The 14,546-nt window shown below is 37.4% G+C and overlaps 1 long non-coding RNA gene across 2 annotated transcripts in view; it reads left to right on the top strand.

Annotated features, from left to right (window-relative positions):
- The window catches only part of LOC147830383 (uncharacterized), a 90,193-nt gene that overhangs the window by 58,021 nt on the left and 17,626 nt on the right, over positions 1-14,546 (top strand). The window contains exon 3 of one of the 2 annotated variants that reach the window (XR_015452237.1): positions 3,779-4,928. The exons of the other annotated variant lie outside the window; for it this stretch is intronic. This is a non-coding gene — a long non-coding RNA (uncharacterized LOC147830383). Of the gene's footprint in view, positions 1-3,778; positions 4,929-14,546 lie in introns of those variants that run through there. 2 annotated transcript variants of the gene reach the window in all.

Here is a 14,546-nt window from a genome sequence, read left to right on the forward strand (position 1 = left end):
CCCCCACCCCCATACAGATATACAACAGCAGTCTCCTAGAGGTCAGAAAGTACTATAAAACATTTCTTATAAAAGTATGTTTTAATAAATCGATGTATATCAATTTTTTTTTTGGTACCCAAGATCGAACTCAGGACCTTGCGCTTGTGAGGCAGGTGGCGGAACCACTGAGCTAAATCCCCGGCCTGCATATCAGTGTTTTAACATGATAGGCCAATGCTATATCAAGGTAGCAAAAGCGAAGATTTCTGGTATTTTTATATAAACACTATGAATGACAGTACACTTGCATTCAACTTCACAAGACATTATCTTCAGATGCATGAAGACTCTGACAGCTGTAACACCTCTGGACAACAAAGACGTTTGTGTATGGACTGAGTAGACAACAAAAGCCTCATGACTGAGCTGTACTCTCCAACCATACTGAAGGGAAGAGGATACAATGGCAGTATGGCCAACTTGCTGAATAAAACTCAACTTTTAGAAGAAATACAGCATGTATCAAATTCACAGGACATCTTACAGATACGGAGCCATAAGAAGACACACAGATTAGAACCCTGAAGCAGTGAATGTGTTTCTACCCATTTTGTGATGGAAGAAGCCATGGAAACAGAGTCCTGCAGCTGCCTGGTGCTAAATCTCCTCATACACACAATGTTATCAATTGACTAAAACCAGAATTCTCCGCTCTGTACAAATGCTGGTGATGGGTAACTTGCGCTATTGCTCTGGGTCAGAGCAATAGTTGGCTGGAGTCCAGGCATCAAATGAAGGCATGGCAAGACGGTACCACCACCTTCCACAATCCCACAAGCCACACTTTCCAAAGTGATGCCCCTTCTTAGGGTAAAAATGCAAAACAGAAAAACTCAAACAACAAACAAATAAAACAAAAAAAGCCCAAGGGCCATTAAAAACAAAGTACAGAAGCTTCTGACCTGCTAACTTCATTATTACTGTTTAACCCATCAGGAAAAATGTTTCACTTGCTTATTCCAACAATAAAAGTATATCTGACTCCATCGGAAAAAAAAATTTAAGTTCAAAAACTGTTCTTGATATGCTAGAACTATTTTAGAAAATGACTAAGCATTTTTCCCATCTTCATGATTCAGACATCCAGGTGAGGAACTGTTGGGCTTGTGTTTGGATTTCTCCCCAAAGCCTCGTGCAGATTAGGTGGGGCTTTCTTTGTCAGAGGTGGCTGAATCTAGAATGTGTGATGCTGGGGTTAAGGGTGTGTGATTACTAAACCACTACATGTGAGTGACTGGTTTGGCACCACCCTAATCCTGGTAGTCTGGATGGGACAGAGGGGACAGACAGCTGTTGAGGTCCCTTGTTGCTTTTGCTACCATGTGCATACCAAGTTGTTTCGCCTCTTCAATTCCTGTCTGCCATCCACCATGCCCTGGAGCCAGCCAATTATGGCCTGAAACCTCTGTGAACAGTGAGCTAAATAAACACCTTTAACCTTGGATGTTGAGTATTTTGTCTCAGCAAGGAGAGAAAAGTAACTAAAACAGGAGTGTAGGAGAAATAGACACTCCCACCCCACACAGAGAGAAACAAATGCATATAATTGTCTTGCAGGATAAGGATGTATATAACATCCAGAATTTATTGGGATCTCCTTATAGGTGAGGCACTGAACCAAATTCATTATACAAATCATCTTATTTAATCTTTCTCAGAAAATATGAGTAAAAGGCCTATTATTATCCTCATCTTACAGAGGAGAAAACTGAAGACTGAAGAGTTCAGATATCCATCACCCAGCTGAGAACCAGAGGGCCAAGATCCAAGTCCATCTTTTTCAATACCTCCCTTTCAGCATTTTATAAATTCAGTGGGACAGTTAAACCTGCAGTCTCTAGAAGCCAAATGCCTGGATTTAAATTGTGGTTTCTCATTCTGTGCTAGGTGACCTGGGGAAAATGATTAAATCTCTAATGATAGAATAGTAGATTTAGACAGAGGTGAATTTGGAGAAGAAAAGCACCACAGAACTAGAGACAAGAGGGATGTTACGTCCAAAGGACATTGGCTAGAGAGAAGGGATGCTGGAGAGGCATAAGAACAAGAATAAAGGAGAAAGCAGGTCATAGTACGTCTGAGCACAGAAGTAAGAGGTTCTTATTTTACCCCGAAAGCAATTGGGAAGCATTAGAATTTGAAAGTTAACAACTTAAATTAATACTTTCTCAGCTGTTTCTGTATGGTTACGTCTGAGAAAATCGAATTCCCTCAAACCTTCTGAATCTGTGTTTTAAGGATTTATTTCAAATATTTCAACAAAATGCAAGCCAACTATTCATACTTTTATTATATATTTCTATGAAGTATTGATCACAACTCAGTAATTCAGAGTAGATATTAAAATATCTAGTGAATATTTGTTAATATTTCAAAAACTATTAAAAATTCCCATGCTTTCAAAAAAAAAGTGTAAAAATATAGGACTGGGAATTTAGTTCAATGGTACTGTGCCTGCCTTGCAAGCGCAAGGTCCTGAGTTCAATCCCCAGTACCAAAAAAAAAAAAAAAAAAGTGTAAAAATTCCCATGTTTTCTTCACATTTTTTTCTCCCTTTAACCCTCCAAGACTGAAGGTCAAAATTGACAGTTACTTGCTGTTTTGTGTTACTGAATAACTTGCTATTCTAAACTACTTGTTTTTAAGCTACTTAATTTGATTGTCAGTAAATATATGAAGGCAATTCAGTAATCCCAGAAATATATTTTCCATGGTATCCTATATATAGCTGTTAAACAAATACATTTTTACTTCTCTCATGAGACCACTCTTTGAAAAATAACTCAATGTATTTAGGTTGTGAGAAAGTAAACTATCTATATTCTCATAGTTTTTACATCATTCATCTTTCAGAGGCCTTCTCTTTTTTTAGCTATAGCAAAATACTGGTTGTCTGTAAATTCCCTACACAGCCTACCAAATGGAATTAAATCTCTTAAGTTCCACCTAAGATTTGAAGAAAATATGAATATTACTTCCATCTGATCTGTTAATTTTGCAAAATATTAGGCACTGCTAAAGTCATTTCCAAGAAATAATTTTGTCTCATTCTTCTAGAACGGTTGAAATGCTTCAGTTACTTTTGTTTTGTATTATATCATTTTAATAAAATTCAATTTTAACTATAATATTTCCAAAAAAAGGTGAGTTGAAGCAAATATTTCACATTTTATAGACTGACAATGCAAGGCAGGAGTATTTCTCATTTTCACTCCTACTCAGCAATAGAATGCCAACATTCTCACCTCGCCTCCTTTTTCCTCTAGCGTTTTTCTTCTGAAAATATACAAAAAGTTCTGGTCAGAAAAACCCTAATATGATGAACCAGAGTATAGTATCCTATATTTATATTTTGGTTGCTATGAGGGAAGGGAGGCTGGTTTCCATGATCAAATCCATCTTCTGGAAAGAGTTTATCTTTAAAAACCTTCAATATAGTCATGTACATTTGGGAATCTCTAAGGTGAGACAACAGTGGCAGCATTTTTAAAGTTACTGTAATACAGGATTTCCTTTTACAGACTTCATGGCAGGACTGGTATTCTGAGGGATTCACTTCAGAAACTGAGTGTGTGTCCATTTTCTTCCATGGACATATAGTAGGTTAAATTGAGGGACAGTTGAGGACCTGAACTGCTATTTTTTCTTAGTATGAATTGTGTTAACCCAGGAGACAACCACATATTAACAGACTCTTTTGCGCCTTGTTTTTGACAAAAAAAAAAAAAAATCCTAGGCCCACTGCTCATCTCAGGCCCAGCCTGGACCTGCCCCTGACTTAACTACCTTCCGAAGGACCTTAGAAGACAATTTGCCACTTTCTGCAAACACTTGAGTCAATGCCAGAAGAAGAGGCCCAAAACCTGATCCAGGGGAGAGTTCTTCCAGGCTTCATCCTAGACCCTTTCTCCTTAAGGATCATGTCGGACTTACAGCTGAACACAGGCTGCAGCACTCCACTATGGATACCCTGTCAGCCATTTTAATCAAAAGTTAGTTCCAGGAAAAGAGGAGGAGAGGAGGAAGCTTATAAACTGTGTTCTCAAAGAAGGCACTTATGAATAAAAAAGGCAATAAATCATAAAATAATCTATGTTGCTGCATTTTGCTAAGCTGCTTCACCAATTTGGCTTCTAATTTCCTTAATATTTAAATAAAAAAATACACACACAAACACACTATTTACTTGCTTCGTATCTTGCTGTGAGAATTTTATGAGGTAATAATATCTTTTATAAATTAAGTTTTCCTGTAAGCTTTTATCTTGAGACAAATCACTTAACCTCTCTGGGCTAGAGTGTCCTGAAATACTGTGATAATAATGCTATTGCAGGCTGCTTGTTAGAGATGTAGTGAAGACTTCATTAAGACAAATGTCCTTTGAAAACTATATATTGTGAGACACTTTTCAGAAATTTTTAAGCCAAAAGTAATCCTCTTTTATTCCCTGCATGTATGGGAATAATTCAAGTCATTTTATCTAATCTTTCATAGGATTTGGCTCTATGTCACTTTCAAATGGCAAATAAAGATTGTAAAAGAAATTTTAATGGTCAGTTTTGGGTATAATGTGCATCTCTCTATTGTTTAGATGAAACATATGTGTAGCTACTTAAAAATAATTGTTTTTAAGCTCCCATCTCTAGGTTCATTGCATTTTCTATTTATTGAAGGTATATCTAAAAATATTATGACAGCAATGGTATCCAAGATCACTATACCTTACACCTGAGTCCCTGTGTGCTACAGTGTGTGGAATCCAACAGAAACACCTGCCTCTCAATTAAATGTGAAGTTGTTCTTGACTGTCTCTGTCGCATGCCTATTCTGGTTCCTCCATTCCTGCAAGTTTTTGGTTCATGCTATGCTTTGGTTCTGCTCAGCACCACAACACGTTCATGGTATTATCCTCAGACTTGTTATCCTCCACCCTTTTTTGGTCTCCCCAGAGAGACAGCTTGTACTACACTTCTGGCTCTGCTAAAGGGTTGGTCCTGAGATACTGTCCTGAAATTAATCCACTGAACCAAAACCACCAAACAGACTTGGTGCTAGAGGAGGCTGGTGTATCTGGAAGTGATGAGCTCATGGATAATGAGCATGAGGTAAAGAGAGATGTAATAATCTTTTATGGCTGCTTGTTTTAGTCCATTTCTGTCACTGTAACCAAATGCCACAATGGATTGGGTGATTTATAAAGAAGAAAAGTTTAGTTACCTTATGGTTCTTGAGGCTGGAAAGTCCAATACCAAGGAGCCAGCGTCTGGTAAGGGCATCATGATAATATATGGTAGAGAGTATCAAATGGTAAAGCAGGACAAGCTAGGTAGGGAGAGTTATCTTTTGTAGCAAAGCCACTGTCTCAATTACTCATTAATCCATTAATCCACAAAAGATTAATTCATTTGTAAAGGCAGAATCCTCATGACTCTAAGGTCTCCCATTCACATCCTATTCACATACAGATTTGAGGGTTAGGTTTCCAACATATGGCATGTGGAAGAAACATTCAAACCATAGCACTGCTGTAACACATTATCAAAACTTTATTGCTTTTAGTAAGCCTATTATCAAGGCAAGAATTGCAAAATAACCCTCATGGGATTAAAAGCCAAGGGTGGCCAGAACTAGATGCCTTCTGAAGCTTCTAAAGGGACCTTTTCCAGCCTCTAGAGGTTTCCCACATTTCTTGGGTTCTGGCTGTGTCAGCAACCTGTTTCTATTATTATACTTCTTTTTTGGACTCTCTGAACTTTGTCTTTCACTTGTAAGCACCTTTGTGATTACACTGGACCCATCCCAAGAATCCACCATAATCTCTCCATCGCATAATCCTCAAATGTACCAACAAAGCCCCTTCACTATTCAAGATGACATATTCACAAGTCCTAGGAATTAGGATGTAGACATCTGTGGGTGGTGGGCTGGGATATTTTTCTGTATATCATGAAAGGGAAAAAATAAAGTGGATTTGAAAGATAAATCTCAACCTACAAACAACAGAGAGCAAAACTAACACTGTTTAATGAGTCTCCTCCCAGGAGCCCTAGCTGCCCCTTTTCCTGCCTCTCCTTGCACCCTGTGATCACGTCCTTTTTTCACCACTGAACAGGAAATTTTCCTGAAGTTCATCTCAAAGATAATGAGCTAATCTAGGATAATTAGTTCTTTAGGCAGGCCTGCATCATCACTGAGACTTCCTATTGAAGGAATGCCCCACTTTTATTGACCTTGGTAGTCAGTATGTTAGCTGTTGAGAATTTGTGGCCAGGTAGGAAAGGATGGAGATCCCACTCAAAAAATATTTTGGGAAGAGATCCTCTAAAATCATTCCAGGCAAGGAGTTATCTTAACCTACTTCCTCTTACATGGGCCTAGCTCTAGAGACAGAATTTTTCTTCCTATTGAGGAAAAAAGATACTAAAAGATCTTTTCTGGGTATAGCTTCATCCTGTATTCATGAAGAAAATTGTGCCTTTTGTGGTCAACTATTGATTTAAGGATCATCAGAAGCTTTAGCCATACCAATTTTATAAGAAAATGGAAAATGAAGCTGGTTCCCAGTAATTTTTCACGTTTAAATGCTCCAGCTATGGAGCTGTACTTATACTTCCCCAATAGCTCGGTATAATACTTATACTGCTTATACTTATACTGCTCCCTCTTATTATAATAGTTTTTTGCATCTGGCTGATTTTTATTCCTGTTTATTTGAATCCATTGTTCTGAGTTTTTTCATTGGATCTGATATTGATTTGCATTTTGCAACACCACATCACTATTTGTGTGCAACCTTTCACTAAACTGTGAAGCCCCAAGGTAAGTCATGAGCTTCATTCTTCTTGAGATCCTCAAAGGCATTCAGTGATGGTTGGGTAAGCAGATGAAGCAGCCCCCCCAGCACCAGTGAACTATGGAAGTAGAATTCCACAGATATGGAGCAGCAGACACAATACCACTAAGAACCACACACACACACACACACACACACACACACACACACAAAGAATACAAAAAAACACGAAAAGAGAATAAAGAGGATTCTAAAAATGGCAGGAAGAGGGTACAGATCTGGTAGATAGACATCACATATTTACATTTGCTGTGCAATATTTTAATATGACACTGCATGTGTTGTACTACTTGTTATTTTCCACATCAAACCTCAACCAAATGCCTGACATATAGCAGGGCTTAATATGTGCTTACTGACTGATGTATCGATTGCTTAGCTGTGCTAAATATGAGCCCAGAGGCAAATCTTCTATTAGTCTGTATTTTGTTATCATAATGCAATACATAAGGCTGGATAACTTATAATGAAATGAGTTTTATTTTGGCTTGTAGTTCTGGAGCTGCAAGGTTTATGCTTCTCATCTGGCATTGGCCCTCTTGCTGGCAGAGTTCTAAGGCACTGTAAAGCATTACATGGCAAGTGATAAGAAATATTTGTGTCCCCGTTTCTGATTCCTCTCCTTCTTTTCATAAAGCCACCAGGATTCAATGTAATCATTTCCCAAAGATTCCATCTGTACACACCACAGTTGGATTAAGTTTATACCATCTTAACACTTTACAATGGGGATTAAATTTCAGCATTATTTCTGGGGACAAACAATATCCAAGACATGGAATATATATATATATATATATATACACACACTCACATAATCACAATACGACATAATCATAGTGACATATAGATAGAGAACTGACATTTATTGGTTTTCTACAGTGACAAGACTCCAAAAGCATATAGAGAGCTTCAATAGCAATAATATAAAAAAAAAAAAAGCTTTCCCTGAGCTTGTCATTGTTAACAGAATAAGGAGAAAAATATAAAAATGATGCAACAATATATATTTGCAATTAGGAATAGTGGAAGAGTGTGCCTAATGGGCCTTGTGGAGTCTGGGGAAAACCATAGCAAAGCTGGGTCATAGGATGAAGAGACAACATGGATTCCTTCACAATTACCATTCAAATCTCTTTCATTGGCCAACATTCATGAAGCACAGTACCTGAGGTTGCTCTAGGAATGTGTTTACTCTCCTAATCAGAGGTTGCCTCAATCAGCAAAGCTTCCAAATTCTGTGCAATGGATGACAAGATTGTATGTTGCTGTTGACAGTTGTCTTGCAACTATGGAGAAGCCAATTTAAGGATGAAGCTAATACACAAAGGAGGAAAACCAAGAAATTAAAGAAGAAATAGAGTAAAAGCTCCATTTTACCTAGATCTGAAGCCTTTCTTTCAGTTCTGGGCACCAATATACCCTCCATCCAATATACCATCCAATATACCCTCCATCATACCCTTATCTGGTTTGAGTTCTACTGCTTGCTAGAAAAAAGACCTTGGTGGGCATAGAAGGAGCACTAATGTCCCCATCTCACATGTCCTTTAGTTGTTCTGTTGCACAAAAATGGGTAGGAAGCCTTTTCAGGGCAACCCACCATAGAAAGAATTAAAATCACAAGAGTTCACAATAAGATATACAACGTATGGTAGAAATAACAATATTGGCATAAAACACCAGATAGGAATGCTGCTGAAATGTGAAAGGGATTCTAACAACCAAATTCAATAAAATCTACAGCAGAAAAGCCATTTCTTTATGAGAATAGGGTAAAGGTTAAAAGGTTGTAGGTGATGAGCTCAAAAAGCAGTGACATATTCATTGGGGAGAACAGGAGCATTTGAGGATTAGCAAAGGTTGAATTGTTTCTCTGTGTCACTCAATCAGTGATCATCTCTGACAGGATAAATGTGAAATTTTTACTAAAGAATTACTTTTCATTGAAAGCAAATATGACTCACCAGGATAAAAACAACAAAAAAGAAACAACAGGTGGTGAATACAACTCAAGACATTAAATTTCCATGAGTCATTGGAGCCAGATGGTGTGCTTTTGAGAATTCTGAAGAATTTAAGATCAAAGCATTTTAGATACTAGCAACATAGGCAATTTATCATATAAAACAACTATCAGAGTTAGAGAGATTGCCAACTATATTATCTGACACTATTAGGAAGAGCACAAATTGTTCAGGCAATTCAATTAATTCAAGGAAACCTAAAAAATTTATTGCTCAAGTACAAACCAGTGCTCTAGGGCATAGGCACTCAAAGGTGTCTAAGGCAAAGTCAGGTCCTCCATTATGTCATGATTGAGAGGATTGGTATATTTTCTGGAGCAATCCAACATACATAATCTCAAAAATAGTCTATAAAGAGAACAATCTTTAAATAATTTCCTTATAAAATATTTTTATTAGAAGATAAATTGGTCAGAAATCAGATACAGATAATTGAAATCATTCTTGTTAGGCAAGAAAAAAAATTGGTGTTTTATGATTTGTGGAATCACCAGAGGAAAAGTCCTTAAGTAGAGCTACAAGGAAAAGCTTCCACAACAACCATGTAGAACTAGCCTCTATGGGAGACACTGTCTCCATCATGATTACAGGACTGGAAGCAGAAGGTTGCCAACTCCACAACTATTATCTGAATCCTTCCACAACCCTTTCCCTCAAAAATGAATGTTCCCTATTCTGCCTTTCAACACTAAACAGCCAAAGACTGAACAGTGGAAATGCTACTCCATTTTCCACCGAAACAAATACCTCCAATGATATCCTTGCCAGTGGAAACAGCTGAAGAAGAAAGAGAGTAGGACCCACCTCAGGATGTCCACTTCCACCTTCCAACTCTCAGGAGCACACATTGATGGGTAGCTGCAAGTTAGTCTGGGAAATGTGGATTTTAGCAACAGCGAATAATAGTGCACTATAGAAAATGAAGGCATACTAAAAGGGAGTGGAATGGAGGTTGATTAAAAATCCATAGGCTATGATTTAAATGCCTCACCTCAAAGTTCATGCATTAGAAACATATCCCCCATCCTCATGAACTGACAATGTTGCCCTGATGGCAGTAGGTTCTTTATCACAAGAGCAGCTTTGTTATAAAATCAAGCTCTCTGTGGTTGGTTGCTTTCTCACCATGTGATTCAGTCTACCTTATTGTCATGCAGAAAGAAGGTCTTTACCTGAGGCTGATATCATTCTCTTGCACTTCTCAGCTACAAGAACCTTGAGTTAAATAAGACCCTATTTTTAGAAACTACTCAGTCTGTGGCATTCAGTTACAGCAACAGAAAACAGATAAAGACACTATGGCCTGTCACGGACAACTACCTTACCTTCCTCCCTATTCACAAGGCAGTATTTCTCTGTGAATTCTTATCCACAGACTACCCCAAAACAGTTTTTCTCCTTGCCACTCTCTTTACTATGTTCACATCCACCCAACAAAGTAAGACCAAAACCTTAGAATAAGCATTAGCCTCTCTGTTGTTCACTCAGCTGTTACTCAGTCACCCAAACTTGTTAGTTTTTTTTCTCAGATGCCATTGCCTAAGATTGAGGCCTCCAAATTTTAAACAAACTAATATTAAGTTTCTTTAGTAGTAATCTTTAAAGGATATCTTCCACGTCTTGTCTTCTCAAATTATCTTTCTAAAATAAAAGTTTTATAATGTCAACCCTTTATGTAAAGCCCTCCAAAGACTCCCAATTCCTGTAATATAATGCCTAAGCTTCTTGGCAGAACAGTCAGGATCCCTCTGAATTAGTGATTAGTTTAACTTTTCAAACTCCTCTCTTTTCAGTCCACTCTTACCTCTGTGTAATAACTATGAACTTCTCATCCCTCCCCAGGCACACTGTTCTTGCTTGTGTCTTTATTCTATGCATGTTGTTTTTCCATCATGAGTTGTATTTCCTTAGTTAATGAATTTCTATTCATCTTTCAAAATCCAACTGAAATATTGCTTTTGCAAAACGTCCCAAGCAGAGTTTAACATTCAGTCCTCTTCATTGCTATAAGGTATTCCTCACACTGCTATTCAAGTGTTTCATAAAGTATACGCTTTTCATGCTGTCCAAAACTGAGAGTATTCTTAAAAGTAAACAGAATCTCATCCAGATTTAAGTACCTTTTCTCCTCCAAAATCAACCACAGGAGTTGGCACAGTAGAACATTTCATTAGATAGTTATTGAATAACCAGAAGAAAACATAAAAGGATTGTAAAGAACCTGTTAAAATAAAAGAGAATTCAAACTTAAAAATACACCAAGCTATTATAACAAAATAATATTCTTCTTTTCTTACCTGACGCCAAAGGAAAGAAATAAAAGATGTTAAAGGAGTAGGTGTGGATCTGCTCAGTCTCTAAAAGATGTAAACTTGGCAGCCTGACTTGAAAGGGTCAAGCTGAGAACACACAAGTTTCTTACAGGAAGCTTTGGCTCTCTCCCCAGAGTGAGGCAGCACAATTGCAGAAGCCTAATACAGCTTCTCTTGGACAATGTGTATGTTTAGATTATAGTAGCTGGATAGCTCTAGGGAAAGCTATTGGTTTTCACAGAAACCCAAAAGAAAGAAAATCTGCTCAAATCCAGAGGAAACTCGTTAAATCAAAGAGCAACTAGGTTCTTTGCTGTATCAATTCAAACAATTATGAGGAAATTATAACCTGTAAATGCAATGAGGAGAGCCATAGGCTTACATTTGTTCCTTTAAAGAAAAATGAAATAGTGCTTGATGTTATTCTTTCAGGCATTTGTTTTATGGCATGGTTTCCCAAAATATATGTTAAGAAAAACTAACCAGGGGGTTCATGGTTAAAGAGTCTGGAAAGTCTTTGGGGAGCATCGCAAAGACAATTGGCTTGGTATGCCTCTGAGAAATCCTGTGGATTGTTATCCTAAAACCAGTGATTCTCAAATATACTTGGATTCTTTTGTCATCTAACAGAACTAGTTAGTGCTCATTACTAATGTAGGGAATGAGGAGGATAGTAAGAGAAAGTTAAAGTTGAAGGGACTGTGAAAAGAATAAAGGTTTAGATTCCAGTAGTGTAGTCCTCAGACTACAAAGGAGGAGGAAATAAACAAACCTTATAATGATAATCCCTGTCTGTTGTAGGTTGAACCATGGCCTCTAAATGATATGTCCAAGGTCTTAATTCCTAGAACCTGTGAAAATGACTTTATATGGAGAATTAATAAATACTACTTGAGATGGCACAAGATGTGATTAGAGTAGGGAGAGATCTTAGAGGAAAAACTAAGAACATGCAAGTGGTCCCTAAGTACAACAGTTTGTCCTCATAATACAGAGAGGAGAAGACAGTGTGAATACAGAGGCAGAGGTTGGCATATCAAGGTAGACACCAGAAGCTGGAAAAGTCTAAATTCTTCCCTCAAGCTCCAGACAGTGTATGCTGTCAACACTGTGATTGCAGACTTCTGTCTTCCAATGCTGTGAGAAAATACATTTCCTTTGTTTCAAGCCACCAACTGTATGGTGATTTGTTACAGCACCCACAAGAAGCTAATACACCCTAGTTGAGCACCTCTCTGACCAAGGCATTAAGGAATATGCTGCCCACTCCCACAATGTTCCCAAAGGTAAGGAATAAGCCTGCCATTTCCATCTCTGGCACCCCGATTTTGTTTAACAGCTTGCTATCATACTTCTTGAACCTATTCATGTATAATGGCTTATGTAATATCTTGAGGCAATGGGATTCATAAATTTACTACCCACTATGAATAGCATCTTAGTGTATGGAGATTTTACGGCACAGTGCATTTTCATGATGAATCCATTTGTTCTTTTTTTCAACTTTTGCTTAATGCTTCTATCATTAGCTTAAATAAATATGTGAGACAATTGAACTACACTAAATAGGACAAAGGTCAGAAAAGAGAGCTTGAAGCAGTCTCATATTCATGAGATATATAAAAGGCAGTTTTTTCTGAAGTTGAAGCCTTTTGTGGCAAGACCATGCTTTAGAGTGCGGAGGTTCAAACTGAATAACATGTCAGAGGAAAAGCTTGAAGGCAAATATTCATCTTGGGAGTGTTTCAAGAGGAGCTGACCCAGCTACAAAATCATGCAGTCATAGAAATTAAACTCAGCACAAGAATCCATCCCTGTGTGATGATGAGAAATATTTTATTTTAGCCTATAATGGGAAAATGAATATTCCATTGGATCAACATTATTGCGCAAATTTCAATCACATTGGCGGAGGAAGGGTCTTAAGGACTAAGTCCATAAACATGTCATGTTGTTTGTTTTGTCCCTTTCATTCCTTCTACGACCAAAAGAGTGCAATTTATTTTTTAAATGTTAATATAACATAAAGAACTGGAAATTGGAGCCTATATGTGTAAGCGCCAAACAGATATTATGATGCAGAGCATAATAAAATTTTGGTTACTCAGCATTAGTTAAACCTCACTTAAAGCTCTGTGGCATTTATTTATGAGCTGTAATGTGCATGAGAGTAACCAAGGGAGTAAATTAAAAGTGGTGGTTATGGGCTATCCCCAGTTTTTCTGCTTCAGTAAGTACAGGGAACCTGTGGGTGATGAGGAAGATGATGGGTTAACAAATGTTCTAGAATGTGTGATCATGTCCATGTTAAATAATAGTATAAAGTTGGCCCCTTTTGATCTTTTTATATGTGCTGAAACTTGGATGGAGTAAACAGTGGACAAAACAATGTGTGTGGGGGGTGTGTTTGTGTATGTGTGTGTGTGTGTGCTTGCTTAATGTTTCTATAATTAAATAAATGTGGAAGACAAACTCTCTTAAATAGGGCCAGATGTCTATGTGTTCCTGTTTATGTTTCTATATTTGACCACATAACATATAAGCAACAGAAATGAATTGCTCACAGTTCTGGAAGCTGAGGAGTCCAAGATCAAGGTGCCAGCAGCTGTGGTGTCTGGCAAGGGTTCACTTTATGCTTTATATAAATGGTGCCTTCTATGTGTCAAATGGTTGAAGGGGCAAACAAGTTCCTTTGGGTATCTCATATATGATTTCCAATCTCATTAACCAAGATTCTACCATTAAGTCCTAATCACCTCCTAAAGTCCTCCTTCTTAATACTTTTGCATTGAGGAATAAGTCTCAACATATGAATTTGGGGAGACAAACATTCAAAGACCATAGCACAGACAGGCAGATAGACAGCAGACAGACACTCAAAAGTCTTGTGGCATGGCACAGTAATTACATAACTGAATATATTAATCATCCTGCAAACAGTTAAATACGCAAATGACATGTATTTTATAAATTGTTACAGTCTTAAAAGGACTTTATAGGCTAAAATTCAAAAGAAGTAATTGTTAGCATTTAATGAGGGCTTCCTGGGTGTCGATATTATTCTAAATATTTCATACATGCTAACATATTTAATCCTCACAATGTCATGAGGTAGATCTTATGTTCATCCTGCTTTTATAGATGAAGAAACACAAGAAGTTTGATCAGGTTCCCAAGGTTACATTGTTTTTGAAGCATATATCAGGTATCTAAACCAAAGCACCCTGCCACAGAAATTCCAAAACAGAATACACTGCATCTTTTTTTTTCTTTTCATCATTTACTGAATTTTAAGCTTTTGTATGTAATTTT

The sequence above is a fragment of the Heterocephalus glaber genome, unplaced genomic scaffold, assembly GCF_053883595.1.
Source record: "Heterocephalus glaber isolate CG9 unplaced genomic scaffold, H.glaber_assembly_v1.0 deba00000122, whole genome shotgun sequence".
NCBI lineage: Eukaryota > Metazoa > Chordata > Mammalia > Rodentia > Bathyergidae > Heterocephalus > Heterocephalus glaber.